The 22797-nt window shown below is 42.4% G+C and overlaps 1 protein-coding gene across 1 annotated transcript in view; it reads left to right on the top strand.

Moving 5' to 3' along the window:
- Positions 1-22797, top strand: part of CLYBL (citrate lyase beta like) — a 122237-nt gene that overhangs the window by 69230 nt on the left and 30210 nt on the right. The window lies entirely within an intron of this gene.

A 22797-nucleotide genomic window follows, 5' to 3' on the forward strand; every position in this document is an offset into this window, starting at 1 on the left:
GCAGGATCTAATGCACTGCTGAGTCAGTGGATGCGGCTCCAGCTTAGGCACCTCCGCTGAGCACAGCAGGGCACGTGGGACAGTGTTTTTGTCAGCATGGGACACAGGTCTGGTGCACAGCATCCCCTGCCCCTTTGCGTTTGTCTTGCCCACCCCCTGCAGTGTGGGGCACTGGCCACCATGTTAGATAACCTGCAAGAGAAACTGTCTTTTTCAAGATGCCATTTGTTTTTCAGCAGCTCACAGCTGCAAAAGCACGTACCGGAGGCAGCAAAGACCCTACAAGTGGGATCAGGGCTGTGCTTGGAGTCCCCAGCCTCAAGTGCCATCTCCTCTGACATCCAGACCATGCACAGGGAGAGGCTTCAGGTGGAGCTGGGCTTACAGGGCACTCCGGTGTCTGTCCTGCGAGAGTGGGCAAGGACACGAGGTCCAACAGCAGCACAGTGAGGGCTCAGCAGCAGAGCAAGAGCTCCAGCATGAGAAGGACCACATTCATAGCTGATGAATTGCTTTGCAAAGAGGGCACAAAAACACTGCCATGGCCACCTGGAAGCTGGTGATTGCCCAGCTTTCTCTGCCACGCTACCAGATATTCAGGGCTGCAAAGTAAAAGCGAGCAAAGCTCTTGGCCCTCACTTCCCACAGGTGATGGACATGTGGGTTGTCAAAGCAATCTTTGTTTCATTGGGCTTTCCAGCTGCATCAAGAAGTGGGATCTAAAGGCTGGACATGGGATTTTGAGGAGAAAGTGAGAGCTGACCTCTGCTAATCATGTCCTGGACAAAGGCCCTTATGTTTTCCACCGAGGCACCTACTGAACCCTGGCTGTGCTCCACACTCATGGCGGCTTTCTCTGCCAAGTCTGATTTTGCACTTTGACTCTGTTGAGTCTTCTCTCACCACTGCAGGCCTGGTTTTGTTCCCAGGCTTTCTCTAGAGCCTGTAGGACCAGCTGTGTCCTTGAGTTGTCTGGCTTTGGCTGCAGATGCCAAGATGCTTCAAACAAGAAAAATTATCAAGTGGCACTTTCCAAGCAAATCAAAAAGCAGCTCTGTTTCACACAATCATAGTTAGGCTCTTTTCCCCTCTCGATAGTGTGGAAATGAACATCAGTCCAAAAAGCAACAGAGCATATTCATGAAAGAATCCAATCAAGGACTATTAAAAACAATGACACTGACTCTCATTCCAGGGATCTCTGATCCAGTGTAAGTAGAAGAGGGAAGTTTCTCTCTTCATGCTCCTGGAAACAAAGAATTTTTGACAGCTTCAGTGGAAGATGGATAGATCAAGACCAGTTTCCAAAGTACAAGAGAGTGAGGAAAGGGAACTTAGATTTATTTTTGATGAGCCAGCAATGTGTGCTTGCAGCCCAGAAAGCCAACCACATCCTGGACTGCATCAAAGAAGCGTGGCCAGCAGGTTGAGGGAGGTAATTCTGCACCTCTATACTCCACTTTAATGAGAACCCCTGGAGTACTGCATCCAGCTCTGGGGCCCCAATATAGGAGGATCTGTTGGAGCAAGTCCAGAGGAGGGCTATGAAGATGATCAGGGGGCTGGAGCACCTCTCCTATGAGGAGAGGCTGAGACAGTTGGGGTTGTTCAGCCTGGAGAAGAGAAGGCTCCAGGGAGACCTTATAGCAGCCTTCCAGTACTTAAAGGGGGCCTAAGATGGAGTGGGACTCTTTATCAGGGAGTGTCATGATAGGACGAGAGGTAATGGTTTTAAACTGAAAGAGAGTAGATTTAGATTAGATATTAGGAAGAAAATCTTTACTCTGAGAGTGGTGAGACACTGGAACAGGCTGCGTAGGGAAGTTGTGGAAGCTCCATCCCTGGAAGTGTTCAGGGCCAGGCTGGATGAGGCTTTGAGTAACCTGGTCTAGTGGGAGGTTTCTCTGCCCATGGCAGGGGGGGTGGACTAGATGGTCTTCAAGGTCCCTTCCAACTCTAACTGTTCTATGTTTCTCTGATCACTTTGACCATTTGAAGGCACCACACCAATCGAAGGATGGGACTTAGATCTGTGCTCGTCTAGGCTGATGCATGCGCATCTTCGCTCACGCCAAGCATACCCTTATTCTGTTACTACATACTGTGCCTGTAGTGCATTAAACGAAAAAAGCGGAGATCTGCACAGGTTTCTCTGGAAAAGCTTGCTGTGCTGGGAATCCCTTTTGTTATCTCAAGATCAGGTTTGATTTTTACAAATCCTGATGCATTAGCTGAAGTTCAGAGGATGATCTGTAATTATGTACGAGCTTTTCTGTATGTAATTCTTGGCTCTCACAAAATCAATACCATGTGATTCATGACCATTAATCCAAGGGAGGGCAAAGCCCATAAGGAGAAAGGCCCACTAATCAGCAAGAGTTTAGCAAGGAAACTTTAGACCCTGTGCTAGGCCAGAGCTGTTTGAGAGTCTGCAGAACTGAGACAGCTATGTAGGGGGATGTGTGTGTGTGAGAGGACAGAGCTATAAGAAGTTACTTTTTTGCTCAGTACTTCTCAACATGCCCAGAAAAAAACTGAAACAAAGGGCCTCCAAACACTGCTTTCACACTGATTGATGTGGAAGTCAGGCTGATTTCTGAACATCTTGGGAGGTTCCCTCCAGTCATCTCTTCTCCATCTATGGTGTGGTCATTAACCTGCTCTGGAAAGAACCGCCAAAGGATGACTGCTTCTCCAGGGAATCTCCTGTTGCATTTGCAGTTGTGTCTATGTCCTTGTCTGGATGCTGGCAAGCTCATTGTAGTGCTGACCTTGAATTTCTGTCATTGCCCTTGGCCATCTCGTAGGCTTAGCTCAGAACTCTCCCTTGTCTACCACTCCACCGTTCTAAAACATCCACATGATGATTTCCTGAGCTGCCCCTGGTTGCCCCTGCATGGCTGCTGCCTTCACAACCCAAGTACCTTCAGTGCCCAGACCAAATGCTGCTGTTCCTGGGAATACCATTGTCGGCCCATAGTCTCCATCATGTTTGGCTGGGGCCACCAGCTCAGCCCTGACACTGGTGCTCAGTAGCACTGTGATATTGTTTGATGTGGTTGGCTTGGGCTGTAGTGTCTTGGGAGCAATTGAGTCATTTCAGGTGTTTTGCAGTGGGCAACAAAAGATCAAAGTTAAGCCAACTTCTTCATGAATCTTCAGGTACCTGCACATAAGGCAGAGCAACCACATCCAAAGAACAACCAGGAATCATAGTTTTGGAGCACTGAGTGTGGAAAGGAGATGAGAAGGGACTCATGAAAAGTCCGTGGTTAGCTGAGGGAAGTCCAGTTATTTTTATGCACCTCCACAGCCTCTGATCCTGGCTAAAGTTACCCTTCCAGAAAGTATGAACAGCCTTCACCTGGCAGAGGGACCTTATGCTGTGTCAGTGCTTTGCATCATGTGGTGGTCAAAATGATTTTAAAATCTTGGATTAGGTGATTTAACTATGAAACACACTTTCCCACTTATAATGGCTTTATTTTTTGTAACTTCTTCATGGCACTTATCCCAAATGCTAGCGATACTTCTCTTTTACTGTGTTCAAGAACTTACCGCTTTCAGTGGAGTGTTAACATGCTTAAATTATTTGTACACACCTTGCGTCTTAATCACAGTTAAACCAAACAATATGTATTTATCTCTTTTCATAGCTTGTTTTTACCTTGCTCCTTCTTGCTTCAGTACCAACATATTTCTATTTATTATGGTCTTTCTGATGACAAAGTGCCCAGAATTAAAAATAACTAAAGACTATCAGTACTGTTGTTGCAGAGCTGTACAGAGATGGAGGTGACACGATACAGCTCCATTGGCTGTTTTTTCACTACCTCACTGTCACACAGCACATCCCTCATTTGCTGTCCCTGGTTAGCCACACTGCCGCTTCTGCTTTGTCTTTCTCACTGACGGTCCATGGCTTTGCATTTTGCTTTTATCCTTAGTTCTTTTGTATTTAGTTCTCATCCTCTTGAACTGCTTTTGATTTTTTTTTCATGTTAGGGTCACTAGAAAATTTTTGTTGGAGTGCTGTTCACATTTTCTTCAAGACCTTCAGCACAGATGCAAATTAGAACAAAAAAAAATTCCAACAGGAGTACCCTGGACACTTTTCTTAGCTCGATCTGATTATTTTGCAGTTTAGTTCAGCTTATTATCTGCTTAACAATCTTTTCCAGCAATACACCCTTTTATCCTTGAACATTAATTTTGAGCATTTGAGGCTTAGAGGTAAAATATATAAATTACACTGAAATTATGAGAAAGTCTTGAACAGTAAAATGCTGCTGTAATACATAATTGTTTGAATTGTCCTTCTGACTCCACTGCATTATTTTCATTCAATTATATCACAATGGCATGAGCACATATATCAAAAAGCTGAAATGAGTCGGAATCGTGACCGTCTACTCCTCCCCCATGTCCTGTCAGTTTCTTCATCCCAGATTAGTGTCTGTTGGCTTGGGAAGCAAAGAGGGAGCAGATGGACCACAAAATGAGATTCTGTAACCTTCTTACCCAATAGATCTGCTTTCTGCGTGTATTCAGACATATTTACTTACTGTAGTGACAATTATCAGTTTTATTTCTTTTAAGAAAACCAAACAACTTCAGCTCAGTATGAAAGAGAGCAAACTAAATTGTCTTCTGGCACCGTTACCATCCATATAATTTTAAATCAATTAGGAGTTATGTGGCCAGAATCCTATCTGCATTATACCTGAATATGCCCATTAAATTCATAGATATGCTTAGGTATAAGGGAGCGGACACAGTATTTACAGTCTGTGGACTCTAGATAACATTTTATTGTTCATAACACAGGTCAGAAGAGCACAGTTGTTTATTTCCTGGGATATTTTGTTTGAATATACTATTTGGATAGCCAGATGAAGCATCTTTTTACTTGCAAATTAAAGGAGTGGGATACAAAAGTAACAAAATAATAATAACTACGAAGCTTCAAAGTGCATCAAATAAAGAATTTGGTTTATTCAGAAACTTGCATGTTTCCTGTGCCTCATTTGAGACGCACCTATTCAGAGCAGTGGGTGTATTTTAAATGAGAGGAGATAAAGGTAGGTGGCTAGCGTTCGGTTAAGGTATAGCTGTGAACGAAAGCATCTCCCTGCTCTCAGCCATGCAACATGTCAGTGTAACCGTACATTGATCTTCTCCTGAAGTTCCACTGTTAGTGTGATATTCTTATAGCAGCAACGGTCTATAGTTAAACCTTTCATATCAGTGAAATGTTTTGTGTCTCATGTGGGATAGGAGCCACCAGCCCCAAAAACACTGAGGTGAGACCCATCGTGCCTGTTGCAGCTCTTTAGGAAGAAGGTGCTTGGTCTCAACTAGCTGCTGAGGCTCCCTGCGTATTCAGCCAAGGGACCTGGGTGCCTCCAAAGAACAAATCATCTCTGTGCCTCAGGCAGCTAGTCTAGGAGGACATAAATCTCCTTCCAGATAGACCAACCTCTCACTATGGACTGTAAAAGAGACTCTAGAAAAAAATCTTAGAGCAGACACCCAACTTTGAGATGACTCAGGCTGGATGTGAGGAATCCAGATATATTGTGACAATATATTTGGCCAAATGCATTGTCACAAGCTCCTGTGCTAAAAAAAGTGCCTTCACTCTCCTGCTGAGCAAATGGGACTTGTCCAACAAGTATATGGCACACATATGGCCACGCACTGGAAACACTGGGTATCTTCCTTAGGAGGAGAAAGGAACTTGTCAAACCTAGCGATTAGGGCCTGGAGTTTTAGGAGTTTTAGGTAATGGGGAAAATAAAACTGAGAGGTAGGGACTTTGTGTACAAGAATTGCCTGGCTGCCTTATGAGCGCGAGTGCATTGCCAAGAGCTGCAGGTGTTCAATCAGACTGCTTTTATTTGAGGTGTCTGACGTGGATTTCGAAACCACCATGTAGGCAACCCGGCTGGAAAATTGATCTTAATTTCTTCTAATTGCATGTCTTATTCTTCATTATTTTTCTTGTTAGAGACAGAATTTTGAAAGGCGATTCACTAGTGCAGCTATTTTTGACTCATCGCTGACTTTGTCTTACTTCGTGTTATTTAATGGGTTCCAGTGGCCATATGCTGCGGAGAATCCTGGAACAAAGTGAGTAAACTGGGAGGCATTGCTCGGAAGGATAAATTTCACAGTTGGAAACACACTTAATACTAAGCCTTCTAACCAGTTTTTCTAGAAATCGCAAGCTTGATTGCCATGATATCTGAACATGGCATTAGCTACTATAATGAGGAAAATAATTGATATGCTATGGAAATTAGGTCTAATTAGATCTTGTTAAGATAAATATCTTAGTTCAGCTGAAAACTTGAAGAGATACATTTTGCAGCATTCCAGATTATAAATATGACCCTCGTTCTTTACCACATCTCCCCACATCTTGGGTTACTTCTGGTAGCAGTGAATGTGAAAAACCTCCTTATCAGAATCACTGCAGTCTGTACCCACTTGACACAGAATAAGTGACAAAGATGCTAGGTAGTTTAAACCTTACATCGCTTAAAACACATTTATTTTTTACATCAGCTTTAGATAAAGATCCTAATTTCAGAACCATGTAACAAAATATGTCCTGTCTATTAATTTTCTTCAGTTAAAGAAATACATTCATGTTTATGTATTTTCAGATCCACAGCAAATAATGCTCTTTAATGCTGTTTTCATTGACTTTAGAACAACAAGTACGGTGTATTATATCAACAACATTTCAATGGAGGGCACATATTGAATGCAAACTATAACAAAATCAAAGTTCCTTTGAAATTTTAAAGGAAAAAGAAGAAAAAAAGCCAAAAATAGATAAGAGGGGCCAGTAGTTAGGCTGGGAAGTTGACTTATACCCAGATGTATACCTTGCAAGGTGCTGCCAAGCGGTGGGCCAAATTGTTCTTCCCCCTTCACTACTGGAGTTGCCATGGGACTCAAAGCAGGATGAAACCTTATTGGCAGCTACCTTGTTTTCTTCCAGCTTGTACAAAGCACAGGTCCAAAATCTTTACTCTCTTGATGGGCTTGAGTTTCCAGCTTGTTCACTGACACTCCTTCTGCAAAAGAAAGGGGAATCACCACTCTTTAATAATCTTAGTTTGATATTTTCACAGAATATGCTACTTAAAGTGAACGCTTTAAAAGTCTGCCTTTAGATATTAATTTTTCAGAGCCCCTGAGCTAATGACCTGCAAGCCCTAAACCCACTGTATGCATCCTGTAACATCACGGGCCATTTTAAAAATGTAACACTTCAAGGAGCCGATTTCCATTATTTGCTGCAATTCCTTTGCCGTCAGCCTGGCAGAGCTGGCAGCTTTAGCCAGCTGCTCCTCTTCTTTGCAGCCGCCCGCCTGCCTTCTGGGGAGCGGGGTGTCCTGGGGGGTGACTCTGCGGAGCGATGGGGACAAGTCCTTGGTGCATCAGTGCTGCTGGGAGCCCAGAGGCATGAGGATAGCGCAGGGGACCAGCCTGGGCCGGGGGGGGGGATATTTGTCCATGAGGACCACTGCTCCAGGAGGCAAGTTCACCAAGTCATCCTTGCAAGGATGAGGGTCTGATGGCAGAAGGCACAAAAGCTTCTTCTAAGCAAATCGTGTCCCTCTGCAAATATAAAGAATAATCCATCTGTATATCCTATTCTTGGCAAGTCTTGAGCAAGGGGAAAGGTGAACGATCTGATGTTTGCAGTCATGGTTCCTGACAGCTTTTCAGTGTCGCTGTGTCTTGATAAATACATACCTCTGTCCACTGACATTTTTCCTTACAAAATGAGTGCGGGGGAAACTGTGGCAAGCTAGTGTATAATTTTCCTGGATGAAGGTGAATAATAAGTGAGTAAAACACGATGACTCTTCCTATGACCTTTAAATATTAATAAATTAAATACCCATTTGCATTAGTCATTTTCTATTATTAACGTATCTCTCTTCTTTTATTCTTGGTCTGTCTGGTCATTACCACTATTATGCATCTTCCGTTTCAGAAAATACTTACAAGCATTGTAAAGATTCCCAGAGCCTCCATGTATAGATGTACATAGACAGTCACTGGATGAGATACCATGCAGACCAGCAGCAGATGTATGTAGATTTTTTCAGTGGGAGCCTATTGCAATGATTTCACTATTTAAGTCACACAGCACCAAGGCAGCAGTTGGGTTTTTTTTAAAAAAAAAAAAAAATCTATTTACTCTGTCTGTGACAAACCTAATGATTGCAGAAATGAGAAATCAGCCTGCAAACAGTCCAAATTTAAATAAAATCACCCCCACACTAGACTATAACAGTGGCAGATGGACAGAGGAAGAAAGTGTATATAGTCATATTTTTTGCCATTATAGTATAGACCCTTTCAGATTGCAGCAAGCAACTTGCCATCTGCAAATCTGAGTCTTTCCTTTTCTGCTGAGGCACTGATTCAAGAATCATGATTTCTGAAGTTTGAGCTAAAGTATTAAGTGGTTTATCTCTCATTTTAAAGACATACTGATCTCATCATTTTACTTCAAACACATGGGAAAGGCATCCCGAATATTTCCCTCGGATTTCTCCTTAAGACAAAACCCAAAGCCACTGGCTTACTCTTAGGTATGCGGTGAGGTAATGGGTTGCGCACATGAATAGCTTTTTGTCAAATAGTCTCTTATTGCTGTTGTTCTCCCGGCTTTTGTTTGCTTTATTCTATGGGCAAATGATTTGCTCTATGCCAGTATGATATGTAGATCGCGCTGCGCACCTTCCTTACTGCAGTACATGTACTTAACAGCAACAATGGGGGTTTGGTTTTAATGTTGCCCCTCTGAAGAGATAAGAATCTGATCACTACTTAAATGTCATTGATTTTTAAAGGCCAGATCTTCATGCAAACGGCCGCTGATTTAGTGGGAGTGTCAATTTATTACAGGTTTGCAAACAAAATCTGAGCACATTTTAAAAACCCCTCCGTGTGTCAACCCACCGTTGTTTTCCAGTTTTATCTGACCGAAGTTCGCAAAGCGATGCTGAGTATATGACCATCACAGAGCTCAGACAAGCATATGCAAGTTGCAGCCTACCAGGGTTTCTGATGCTTTCACGTTATGGGCAGGGAGCTGCTTAATCAGGACTCTCATACCAGTTTAACAATTTTTTTCCCTCTCTGTAGCCAGCACTAACCAAAAAAATCTCCTTAAGGGCTGAAAGCCTATTTTGAACTTGTCTAAAAAGAAAAGGATGCAATTCAGTTCTGGCAATTTCCTTTCAAGAGGTGCTGCAGTATGCATTGCATCTCAGTATTTCTAATTTTCACCAAAACAGGGTCGCTCTCTACAAAGGCAAAAAGAGGAAAGGTTTCTTTTGTTAATCATACATGCAAGAGCCATGTACAAAATAAAGTATTAAATACAGTAATTACAGTAATTTTTGTTAAAATATTTCTACACAATAAACCTGTGGCTTTGAAAACTCTACCAGAAGCAAAAGAAAAACAATCTGTAATGAAAAAATTGAAATCAGAAGCCACTAATAACACTAAAGGGAGCCCAGGAGCCAAATTAATGTTTCTACAAAGAAATACTTTCCTACACCAGGCAAATTCCTCGTAAGACTCTTACCTGGGTCTTTTTATATAGGATTCAGATTTCATTTTGAAACATGCTTTTTACAAACTGTTTAGTGTTCATATGTCATTACCACTGTTGGGCCAGATTGCACCTGGCATCGATATAAACAAAGCTTTGGCAAGAATTCTTTCCTTTGGGATGGAGACATCTGATTTTCAAGCTGAAAACATGTCAGTGTTGCAAGACACTCCAAATAGCCTGTTTTACTAGTGCAGTAAATTAACCCGCCTGGTGTAGTGTTAAATGCTTTACAAACATCGACTGAAGGCGAGGGAGGGAAACAGCAAAAAACAAACAAAAACATTTCAATAACTTGTGTGACTAGGAGCAGTGAAAAAAGTACAAGCAAAGCTCGAAGGGAGGAGGTGATCCTTGGGAGACAGGACAGCAGAAGAACACATTTTCTGAATTTTGTCCTGTATTCAGCACAGAGACTGTGCCATGGTGTGGGAAGCCACAGAGAGAAGGAACAGAATGAGTTATATAGACGGTAGAAAAGGCATCTTCATTTGAAAAACAGATTAGGATAACAGCAAACAGTGACTCTAACTCATCATCTCCTTGTCTACGGGAGGAGAGCTTTTTGAAAGCTATTACATGCAAGAGGTTTACCTTTAGCGCTGCAAACCACTGGTGGACAAAGACGACGTAGGCAAAACAGAGGATAAAATATTAGGCTATCCCCCTTGCTTCCCCATTGTTCAGGATGAAAAAGCTAAGCTGAACTTCTGGGCACGCAGAATTGGCTGAGTGAAAGCTCTCGTCGCTAGATCGTGCATTTGTGCTAAGCCTGAATGGTCTAGAGGACAATGGGGTTCAACCTGCCTGTGGCTTTACAGCCATTCTGCAATATAGATGTGAGACTAGAATAGCCGGAAAGTAGGTCCACATGCGTATGGAGATGAATAGCGACCTGTCCTGAGAAACACAGACAGAAGCAGAGCTCTTAAATATATATATATATTTATATAGCTGCTAAACTGAAGCCATTTTGCTGCTCTTGTCTTCCTATTTTAATTATCCTGATAGCCGTCTATATACAAACATGCATGTAAGTGGGATAGAATAATTAATTAATATTCATAAGCATTCATAAAATGCAACAAAGTTTATGTTAGGGTGGATGATAATTCCCAAGAGGATTACATTTGTGTTAAGTGTAGATTTATATCAGGAAGATTCAGTATGATTGATTCTTGCTTGGCCAGCAATAGAGGACTTAGCTTCCATACTGGCAGAGATTATATCTGGTCAACAGGAAGGGAAAACTGGCCAAGAAACTGCCAACACAGAATCTGAAGCTGTGAAACCTGGTCAAGAAGAAATAAAGCCAAATAAGCAACAGATGAAAAATTATCTTAAAGCAACGATCAAATCACTCAGTTGGAAACAAGAATTGTATTAGAAAAGGTGATGCTGAGAGCATGAAGGGACATAAGCATTTTTTTTTTCAAAATAATATTAATGAATAAACTGGAGTGGTGAACACCAGTAATTTTTTTTAAATGGACCTTAACATTTTTCAAGAAAATTAAAAAGAAGTAGACAATTTTAATATGCTCAAAGACTTCTGACAAATAGCAGAGAGGACTTTTAAACTTTGTGAATCATTTGAAAGAGAATGCCAGAGGTCCCAATAGAAGAGAGGCATGGGCATACTGGAAAAGGTCCAGCAAGGGGCCATGAGGATGATGAAGGGACTGGAGCATCTCTCCTATGAGGAGAGGCTGAGAGAGCTGGGACTGTTCAGCCTGGAGAAGAGAAGGCTCAGGGGGATCTCATCAGTGTATATAAATACATGCAGGGAGGGTGCCAAGAAGACGGAGCCAGGCTCTGCTCAGTGGTCCCCAGTGACAGGACCAGAGGCAACGGAGACAAACTGAAACACAGGAGGTTCCCTCTGAACATCAGGAAACTCTTTTTCACTGTGAGGGTGGCCAATACAGTTGGTGCCCAGAGAGGTTGTGGAGTCTCCATCCTTGGTGATAATCAAAAGCCATCTGGTCATGGTCCTCAGCAACCAGCTTTAGGTGGCCCTGCTTGAGCAGGTAGGTTGGACTAGATGACCTCCAGAGGTCCTTTCCAACCTCATCCATCCTGTGATTTTGTGACTGTGTTTGAAGCCCACTGGGGAAGGTGATAGATTGAATGAGGAACTAGAAAAGAGAGACACTTTTGTAAGATAGACACTTTGCAATGCTTTTCTGGCACTGTTGCACCTGCAACAGCTCACTCAGATGACGGAGTAGTGCAGTGGGCTCAAGAGGGACAATAGACTTGTTACTGCACCCTTGCTGCAGAAACCTGCTGCCTCTGAAGAGGAGACTTCCTAGGAAGTTTATTGACCTTTGCATGCCAAATGAACGACTGGGGAGACAAATGGGTAGGGAACTCACTGCCAGATAAAGCAGAACAGCACTGATGTCACCGTGTATTTTACCCTCAGAAAATAAATACAGTTCTCTAGATGTAGACCAAACCCTTGACAAGTGGTGTGAGGACCACTTTGGACTGTACTGGCCACAGCCCATCCCAAGTGAAAGCAAAGACACCTTAACTAGGAAAGGACCTGAACGACCTGCTGTATCCAGCAGCGTTAAGGACACTGGCACAAGCACCACAAACATACTGGCGGGGATGGTGCCTCGGTGCCCAGCTGGAATGAGCAAATGGAGCCAGGGAAGTTCCAGAGGTTGCAGGGGTGGCTGCCAGATGGACACGATGCTTGGTGGCAAGCTGGCAGCCGAGAGAGCAGCCACTGCCAAGGAAAGGGAAGGGACCATCACCTGAGTCCTGCCAGAGTTAACCTGCACTTGATGTGGGCAATGGGAGTGAAGATTCTGGCTGGAGAAGACATCTCTGAGCACTTTGAGGGAAAAATTACCTTCTGTTCTCAATGCAAAACACATTATTACTGGAGCAATCAAAAAATATAAACAGTTTTAGCAAGTAAAGCAGAACAGTTTCCCTTAAAAAACGTTCATTAGGTAAGTAGGCACGTTTTCATGAATCTGTTTTGGCAGTCCTTCATTCAGATCATGAAGAAGATTCATATCAAGTCAAACGGACAAAAAAATTGCTAAGTACATATTTAGTGCAGGCAGTTACACAACAATGAAGCAAGTTGGGCAAAAATGTGAGAAAAAAATGTGAGCAAAAATGGCAATTTAATGGGTGTCAAATTTGTGAATACTGAATTCCATTTTATCACCGTTGTTTTAAAATTAATATAATATAATCAAAGAAGCACTACTGTATGAATGCAATTATACTGCTGTAAAATCCTGATTGTGCATGAAGTTCATTCACACAGGAAAATAAGTTATACTGCAGCATTTTGGTGAACAGATGCATGCCAAAGCTTTGTATCAACTTAGTGTTACTGGTGTCAACGAAATTCACAGTACTTAAACCAGTACAAAGGCAGGATCCAGGCTGGACCCAGCATTTATTATATGTGTTAAGAAATGGTCCAAAGCTGAACCCATCTTATTAGTCTTTTATTGGCATTGCATTTGGCAGAGTCATTTTCCAAAAAGTGAGAGAAAATACCTGAGAAGCCAGACATAAAGAATTTGAGCTTAAAGCATGACAGACTGCTCGAAGTGGATGAAATCCATGTCGGATTTGGACTTGGACAGATTGAAGAGTAGGTAACGAAAACACAGGTGAAGCAGCACATATTCAGGCCTGGCAAAGTGTTATGGAGGGGGCAACCTAAGTGAAGGCAAAAGTTGTGCTAGTCAAGTACTCAGTGATTTGACATGGTGCCCCGCTTCCAGATACCCTGGTCCGTTATGCTGAGGTAATGTTATGGATAAATACTTACGGATGTAAGAATGGGGACTCATAGTGATGGTTGTTATGGGATGCAGGCATTTGCTTGAATCCTACCTGCTACTCCTTATTAGCACGAAACAAGTGAGGTGATGGGTGCTTAGTTGGTTGGCTCTGGTGGAAAAAAAACCAAAAAGAGCTCAGGAAGTTCCTCTTTCCACCTTTCCTTTCCTCCCTGCTTATTGTGATGCTTTGCAACCCCCTCGCTTGCAGTGGTGCAATTGTTTGTATGGCCATGCTGTAAACGGGACTGCTGACATGGTCTGGGGTCAAAAAAAATCCTACCGTCCCACCCAGAAATAAAATAAACCTGAGTTTTTGTAATGTGATTGCTTCAGTGATTCATTTTGCACCTTGGCTCAGGAAACAGATGCATTGGAAATGCTTGCATGAGGAAAAAGTGAGGCATGGGGTGGGAATAAGCAGAAGAGGGTAGGAACTGCTTAGATCTTGCAGAAATAAGCATTCATTAATTTAGCTTGTCCTTTCATTGGGGAATATGCACCAACCTTACTTTAAACTTTGCAGATATTCCAGATGCCCCACTAAGGAGCACCTTCTCAGTCAGCCTAGCATTTGAAAATAATTGATTTCCTCAGAAAAAAAATACAGTTGAAAAAAGATTAGGGAACGAAATGTCACAAGTTCCAGTAATTTGTTCCACTGCAATCAGGAATATCTAAATGAGGAACCTATAAAGGTTTTGAAGAACACCAATAAACAATTAAGATTTCTTCTCTACATGTCTAAAAAGATGTGTATCATATTGTACCAGTACATCTATCAGTGATGTACAAATATCATACTACAACCACAGGATTGACACAGGGGAGATTTGACCTAGAAAATAACCACTTCCTCGGATACCACTTTCAGACTGAAGAAAAATCTCAGTTCCTTTCAAACTGACCGCAGGTCTAGGCAGGAGAAAAATCACATTGCCAGGTTTGGTTTAGACCACAGAAAACAAGTGAAGTCATTTCTAAAAGGTCCTTAGTCCTTGCCATGAGTACATGAGTCATAGAGTTGATCTTATTTTATACATGAGGGCTCAGTTCCTGCCTCAGCTAGTCACGGCTGATGCAGGGACATGCGGGACGTGGCATTCTGGTGCTGTTTCTCTTCTCCCACTTTGGGGGTATGGGGGTGGAAAGAAAGGGGTGCAGTTGCTTTTGTACTGCTGCCCATTCTTCAGGGACGCTGCCAGGAGGGAGCAGCTAGCTGTAACGGGCTTTGTCACGAGCATCTGAGAAAATGTTGCCTATAGGATGTGCTAAAACCTGCATCTGGGGTGGAGTGGGACGTTTGGGTTCCTTGACTCACCCCAGGCACTCATCCAAGTGGGATCTCTATCAGAAAGAAGCCCTTCTGTTAGAGAAAGAAGAAGGATTTCTGGCAAAATCCAGCATAGCAAGGCGGGTCTTCGTTAAGGTAAGCACTGGCTGAGAAACACATGTATAAAACAAGTTTGCTTTGCAGGAAGGCAAGAGTTGTGTCAATTTAGTGCAAAGCTTGTTAGATCAGTTTCCTGTGTTGAACATCCCCGTGGAGAGCTATCTATTCAGTGCTCCTGGCATCTACTTCTTTCAAGCTTCTAAACTTAAAACCAGCTAAAATTATGTTCATGCTCTCCTAACATTATTCTCCCATGGAAGTAATTACTGCAATTACAGGCTATTTCTGCAATGCTAAATGCATCTGATCCAAGGAGAGATCCCTGGTGCCCTCACCTAGTGGGGCAGAGGGGTTCATGTCCACATTGCATAGGGGCAAACCTCTAGAGCAGCCTGACTGCAGTGACGGATACGTAGCACGTGGGTCTGGGTCTCCCCATGACACAGAGTGGGGCTTTGATGGACCTACAGTACATTTGTTTTCCTGGGTGATTTGTCTTCAGTTCCAGCAGCTGAGCAGTGTGCCATATCAACATGGGGCTTTTTAACCTTTAGCTGAGGATGTGTGTTGCACACCCTGGGGCATGGCAAGATGGCACCTGTGAGTGTTTGAAGGTACACAGGGCTTGCTGGAGTAGCATCACAGGACAGAGCATGGGGGAGGCAGCTGAACTTGGTGCAGGCCTGTCCATACTGCTCTTTGGGTGCGATGCCGGGAGAGATCCATCTCTAAAACCACACCTGTGTTTTGGTTCGGGGGAAATAGATGATTCACTACCCCAAAGGAGAGTCTGGATGTAAATGAGCAGTTGTGCCTTGTGGGCAGTTGGGACCCAAGACCTTTAGGTAAGGATGGGAGCTAAGTTATCTGATGGTATAGATTTTCTCAGAGGGTCCATAAACAGAAACTGAGACAAATGACATGATCTCACAAGGGAGCGCGGGACTGCATGAGAAAATCTCTGCTTTAAAAAGCTGCCTGTGAAATGAGAAGGTTTAAGAAGTCTTCTTCCTGGTGGGATGACTTCCTGGGGGCGCCTTGCTCTGCGTAAGACACCTGAGTGACCAGTTAGTGTCATAACCCCCATGCTAAATCCATTGCATGGAAACACATGCATCTACAAGGTGACATCACTTAACTTTAAAATGTAAGTGGAAAATGACGAGATGAGAGGTTTTATGCACAAGTAGGATTTTACCGTGGACATGACCTGCAAGCACTTGGACTTAGAGAACTCTGCGGGATTTTGATCACATTACAGAATATTAATTTGCTAATTTACCAATGCAGATAAAGCACTTTATGAAAACTGAGGTAAGAGCTGTTAATCAATATTTGCACAATACCAAAAAAACATGCACAGTTGTTCCAAGTTTTCTCTTTGAAACAGCTAGTTTTATTGAAACTGCGGGTAGACTGGGAAAAGTTTCTTCCAGAAAAGAGAAAGGATGAAGGAAGCCATGGCACAGCTGACCTGATTTTTCTTAATGCCTTCCTTGTTCTTAGGGGCTTCTGAGCAGCTCGGGGCGGACGCGGGCTCCTTCAGTACAAGCAGGAGTACAAGTACCAGTACAAGTACTAGCCTCTGGCCAGTTTTTTTCTTTCTGATAAACTTTTCATAGAATCACAGACTGGTTTGGGTTGGAAGGGACCTTTAAAGGCCATCTAGTCCAACCGCTCTGCAATGAGCAGGGACATCTTCAACTAGATCGGGTTGCTCAGAGCCCCGTTCAGCCTGACCTTGAACGTTTCCAGGGATGGGGCATCCACCACTTCTCTGGCAACCTGTTCCATTGCCTCACCACCCAAACTTTTATTTGCCTTTAGCTTGCCTTTAACTTTCCTCACTGATTAATGTTTACCTCGTTTGGCTTTAAATTTTTTTTCAAATAATTTATTAACTAATTGAGGCAGTAATTAAACGGTGCTTCTGATGGTACCCATTTGCCGACCTTCAAAACATTTGATCCATATCTCACTTAGAATCAGCACACCTAAAATCAGCTGCTGAACATGGGTTGATAATATGTTAAAGCAGATGTACTTTTGACAGACAGCAATGTATTTCATTATCAGCATTGTCAAAAAGTTACATTTATAAAAATAAAAAACAGATGCCCTGAATGTACACATTTTCCATAATAATTTATTACATCATGCCAAGAAACTACATCTTAAACTAGCATATTTTTAAGTAAAACATAGCCATAACATATAGTTAAATTCATGTGCTGGATGAAAGAAATTCATAGCTGTGGGGTTTTTTAATTGATACATCAGATATTGAATATTTTGTGGTCTCATTTCATCATGCAGCAGCTCATTCGGACTGTCCAGGAAGACTAATTAACACTAATGCTTCTAAAGAATTTTCATTTGTGATGCTAATCTGTCACAAAACCAAAAGCATCCTCAGAAAGCCAGGGAAAAAAGTAAAGAGACTACATCTTGCAGCCAGCTTAAATTAGTGTTAGCTTGATTTGTCTTAATTGAAAGGTTGTTTACATCTCCTTTGTAAGTGTTTATAAAAGTTGGCAGACAGAAGAATAGCTGCCTACGTACATGAACAAAATTTTCTTTTATCGAAGCTGTCATATATAGTACTGTCATTAAAAAAACTTTTGAAATATTTCTGTACACAGTCTTAAGGTATAAGCCTGTCTCTGTGTTTATGTATACACACACACCCCCACCATGCTGTATTATTTTTGCTACAGAGATACTTAGGCTAAGTCCTCATATTACATGAATATTTCTGTGTGCCAATTCATTCTAGCAGCCTACTGGCCTCTATTTAAATTTCTATGATACACACAAGTTGGAAAAGTATCTTAAACACAGCTTGTGAAAATGTCTTGCACTTGCACTAATATACACATCCTCAGATACACCAGCTCAGCAGAAACGTAGTGCTTACATAGCTGAGCATCCCTAAAGCTTTATCAGGATCCGTGGGCCCTGGGTCCTGCACTGCCGGCTGGGTGGACCTCAGGTTCTTGTTCTCTGGTTCCCCATGTTCACAGCGTCTCAAGGCAGGCTTGGAAATTGTCCAACTCTGATGAGGTTGGATCGACCCCACCTAATATCTTCAGGATCCACATTGTCCACGTTGGTAGAGGGAGGGAGAGGCTTGCTAAGCTTACATGGCAGCAAGCAGCTCCCAACTATTCGTAAACAGCTTTATGAGGTCTTGTCCTTTAAAAATACAGGATAAAAATTGTCGTTAGGTGCACTAATGCATTCCTAGGCCTTAAATGAAACTTCTGGGAAAACGGGCAATGAAATTAAGATTCCTCAGCAGACCATAATTAAATTGCAGCTTAGTTCATAATGCTGACTGTTGAAGTTCACTTCATTTTAGTGTTGCTGGACCATGTACTGCATGTAAAGACAATTAGCAGAGCAGAGAGAAAAGCAGCAGATGCTAGAGATGCACAGTTAGATGACTCATTATGTCATGAAGAATCTCTCTTTCAGAAAAGTGAAAAGGTTGGTATAAAAAAAGGAAAGGCTTGAGTAGCCCAAATAATTATTACAGAAAGAATTTGAAGATTTCAGGAAAGACTAGCAGAAAAAATCAAAATCTTGCAGTGCTCTAAAAGGTGTGTTTGCCTGAACTGCAGAGGAGAAACACTGACTTACATGATGGACACCCTATTCTCCCTCCTCCTCCCCACTCCTGCCCCTTCTTTCCTTTAGGATTACATAGTGGGTTTGATGTGTTCCCCGTTGAACCAAAATAAAATGTCTTTTAAAACTTCTTAAGTCTTTAAAAACTCCTCAACTGATTTCTGCTCAAAGGTAACTAAAAGAAATTATTTAATAACAGCATCCTGCAGGCTTTATGATGTATGCATATTTTACAGCAGTTTTTCAGTCTAACAAGACTAACTAGAAATGTTTGCCATTTCAAAGACTTATTCTCACAAGTACCTGATGCATGTAAGGTAGAAGGCAAGTCTCATGAACCAGGTGCCTCCTGTTCTCAGAAACACTCTGCTCCATGATTACTGTTCTCTTTGTTTCCTTAAAAAAAATGTAATTTGTCTTTTCTCTTGTCAATCTCATCTGTGAATTTGAAACTAAATGAGGCATCATTCTGTATGGCATCACTTCACTGATGGAGAATTAAGCATATAAAAAATGTCAGACTTTCCCTCTGCAGAAGCTCAATTTTGCCCAAAAAACGCTGTGGGTATATAATACATGTGCACTTCTGCACAATCTTATTTGAGAGACGCATTGGTAGGGTATACACTAGTATAAGTGACAAAAGATTCAGCAATGTCAAGTCCTGTAAACAAACCACTCCAGGGAAGTAACATTAACACATAATTGTATGTTTTTACCATGTCAGACCTGTCACAAAAATAACTTGAATTGTGATTATAGTAATTAATTTTTCCTCTGCCATTTGAAACATGCAAACTTATTATGGCAATGAGGATGATAGATTCTGGCCTGCCATTTTAGCGCATCATATATTTACATTTCCATGTGAAGAATTATTACCAAAAGATGTTAACAGGATGAGATCTACACATAAACATATCTTTAGGTATACCCACTGTCTTTACATTAAGACCTGAAGGCCCTGAGAAAAAAAAAAAAAAAGGGGGTAAGACGAGGCAAAAAAGATAAAGCAAAACAGAGATTTTGTCCCCAAAATCAGGCAGGTCTAGAAATCAGAATGCTGGAAACCTGGTTTGTGGGGTATTGAAAAGAAAGAATAAAATGTCATTTTTCTGTCTGCTGTTGCAGTCCCCAAAATTCTGTTAATCTGGCCATCTTTGTTTCATGATTGCTGTATTAACAGTGTGTCCAGGATGAGTGGGCGGCTGAACTTCCAGCTCTGTGGCATTCCTTCTGTTTCAAAGCGGAAATTTCTATGTCTTGACATATAACTTAAAGAAAAAAAAGGAGGGGGGGGGGGGGGGGGGGGGGGAAGAGAAAAGAAGGGAAGAAGGAAGGGTACAGATTCAGCTGGTAGGACACTATGATAGTACAGTTACCAAAGGCACCTATATATGTGTGTATACTGCGTAGGTTTTATAAATAAGCCTGAGGGGCTCCTTCTTCGCTGCCACCCCCTTCCCCAAGTCTCGCGCTCTGCCTGCCTGATCCCATCCGACAGTAGAGCTGATACCACACTAATCCCTGCAAGTTTGGGACTAATGAACTAACTGCTGGGCTGCCGCCACGGAGCTTGGTCCCAAACTATACTGTACTTCACACTCGATTTATTCTCCAGATGGCGAGACTGCGCGGCCCCGCCGCAAGGGACCACCTCTTCCACTGGAGTGTAAAAGTGGACGGATGTTGTTTTCTTTGCAGATTTGATAATTCAGAGCTAGGAACTCGTGAGAATGGTTAGTTATTAGGTTTAATGGGTGCCAATCGAGCCGGCAACACGCGTATTCCCGTCTTTAATTTCAGTGTCTGGGTGTCTGGGTGGCGGTGGATTTGTCAGCGATGCTGCGTCACTGAAACCTTTCTCTCTCCAGTTGGCGTAGCTGCCTGTGGTAATGAACATCTTCCCCCGTCCTCCTCAGAGTCAAACAGACTGGATGCTAAAGTAGCCACCCTGACCAGCGATTTTTTTCCCCCGTGGGTTTTCCAGCATGGGTTGCAAGCTTAGCATATTTTCATAATATCACTATTTACCAAGAAACTCTCTGTTGTCTTTCTCTCTTCTTCAGTTTGATAAAGAACCCAACCCACATGGGACCCAATGGGGATACCACCATCCCAAGCTACCTGGGGGTGGAATCATTTACTTAATGATCAGGTTTATTTCTTTATCAGCTATTCATTCATGACGGAGTATTATCTGATGCTGTAGTTCTCGTGGGAAGAAGAATCATTTCTTTCATCATTGCTTAAAAATCCTAGTTTGACCGTTCTTGGTAGGAATTCTACATAGTATTTGGAAAATGTGTTTATTCTTGCCTCTACTACTATAAAGGCATTATTGTATCAAGGAGTACTTTTTTCTCTACTGTTACAATGTTGACATAGTTTACCTAGCTTAAAATTTTAGCTTTTGTGTGGATCCTACAATAAGAATAGCATCTACATTTCCCCACATAATGAGGCGGAGAGGGCTCTCCCTTTCCTCCATGTTTTTAGTACGTTTAGTCAGAGGTTTTAGTACATTTTTTTATTTACCCATGAAATGTTTTATTGGAAGCCTGGCTGGGGACCTGATACACCCCACTAACATCAATGGGATTTTCTCCGTGGTAGGAAGGGTAGGCACGGAGTCAGCCCCCTCACGAACTCTGACTTTGGCAGCCAGGTCCTCTCAGTTTGTCCCACAATTAAAAACATAAATTGAATCCTGATGTGGAAACTATAGCGACTACAAGTATTTTATCATGGAAGGGAAACATTTCCATTCCCGGGGTATCTAGGCAGACAGATCTAAAACATAGTTGTTCTAAGAAAATGCATCAATTCTCAACCCAACAGATGGCATGGGTGTGTTAACTAACATAGCAACATATTTTCTATTAAAATATGGGAAAAAACAACAACCCCCTCCCCATGTTTGTTGGTTGGTATAAATTCAGTGAAGTTGTTGGTTATTTTTGGGATACGTACCAGAGGGCTGCACATTTAGTTTATGTAAATTGATAACAGCAACAGCCTGTTAATAAGTGTTTTGTATGGAAATATACCTAGAAAGACACACGATCTGTCTTTTTTGGGAAGGGAGTTTGCAGCCTGAGGAGAAAAATAGCTAATGAGACGGTCTACTGCTCATTATTATAATCTGAAAAAAAATCATGACGAATTAGGCTGTAAGTTTGCTAGAGATGTGCCTTCAGTTGGAATTGGATGCTGCTTTAGTGGATAATTTGGGGAGATCTTTCTTTTGCAAATTGGATCAGTGTGTGCTGAAACGGTGATAATCTGACTTTAATTAAAAGCATAAATTGGTTTGGAGCGTGTTTTTAAGCTGCCCTTCTGCATCATATCCAGAAACTTTCAGCCCAGCCCTAGAAACCCATTACCCCTGGTCGGAGAAGGAAAACATGGGGGATTTGTATTACCCGGTAATGGCATCATATGGTTCGGTTTACCTAATTCGGAAGAACCATTTCAGACGGCTGTGCGCCGGAGCTGTCTTCCAGCTGGACGTGTTTGTAGTAAACTGCGTGCATCTTTGTGTGGCTTTCCTAATGGCCCCAGCCAGAGTCCACTCACAGCAGTTTGAACGTTTCGGGGTTGTATTTTCCAGAGATTACCTCTGAACGTGCCCCTTGATCGCAGCACAGGGATGCGTACATGTGCGCCTCATTCCCGTCTGGCCGATTAACGGGCATATGCTCCCAACCTTCGGAGAAGCACGGCTAGTAGCCCCAAGCTGAAGGCTGTTTGCTTCAGATTTCATTAACTTTCTGCTTCATTATTCCTTCCTTTTAAGCAGTTAGAGCCATCACTTGCTTTCCTCTAAACTTACCCTAATTATCGGGGGTCCCAGCCCTGTAAATCAGTACACTGCAGAGCTGTCTTAAACCAGCCTGGGAGACCCTGTTCTGATCGGACCTGACAACTGTAAGCTACTGTTCCCTCACACTGTTTAACTCAGACCACATTGGGAAACCGCCTCTGCCCCTCTCGCCGGCAGAGATTTGCATCCGTCTGGTTTAAATCTACTGTCATGTGCTGTCTCGCTGATTGGTATTAACCTGGATATTAACTTTGATGAGTTCTTTTTTCCCCCTGAGTTTGCCTGTTTTCTTGAAAAGCATCTCTATTCAGCGACTGCATATTGTTAAAGTCATTCCTGAACCTTCGTGAGTCAGGAGCTTTAAAGTTTTATTAGCCCCATAAAAACTCTTCACAAATGAAATGACTTTTGATAAGTGTGCGTTTTGACAATGCGAATTTGTTAGGGGCTGTTGGCGGGGGGGAGGAATTTGGGG

The sequence above is a fragment of the Charadrius vociferus genome, unplaced genomic scaffold, assembly GCF_000708025.1.
Source record: "Charadrius vociferus isolate BGI_N301 unplaced genomic scaffold, ASM70802v2 scaffold110, whole genome shotgun sequence".
Taxonomy (NCBI): domain Eukaryota; kingdom Metazoa; phylum Chordata; class Aves; order Charadriiformes; family Charadriidae; genus Charadrius; species Charadrius vociferus.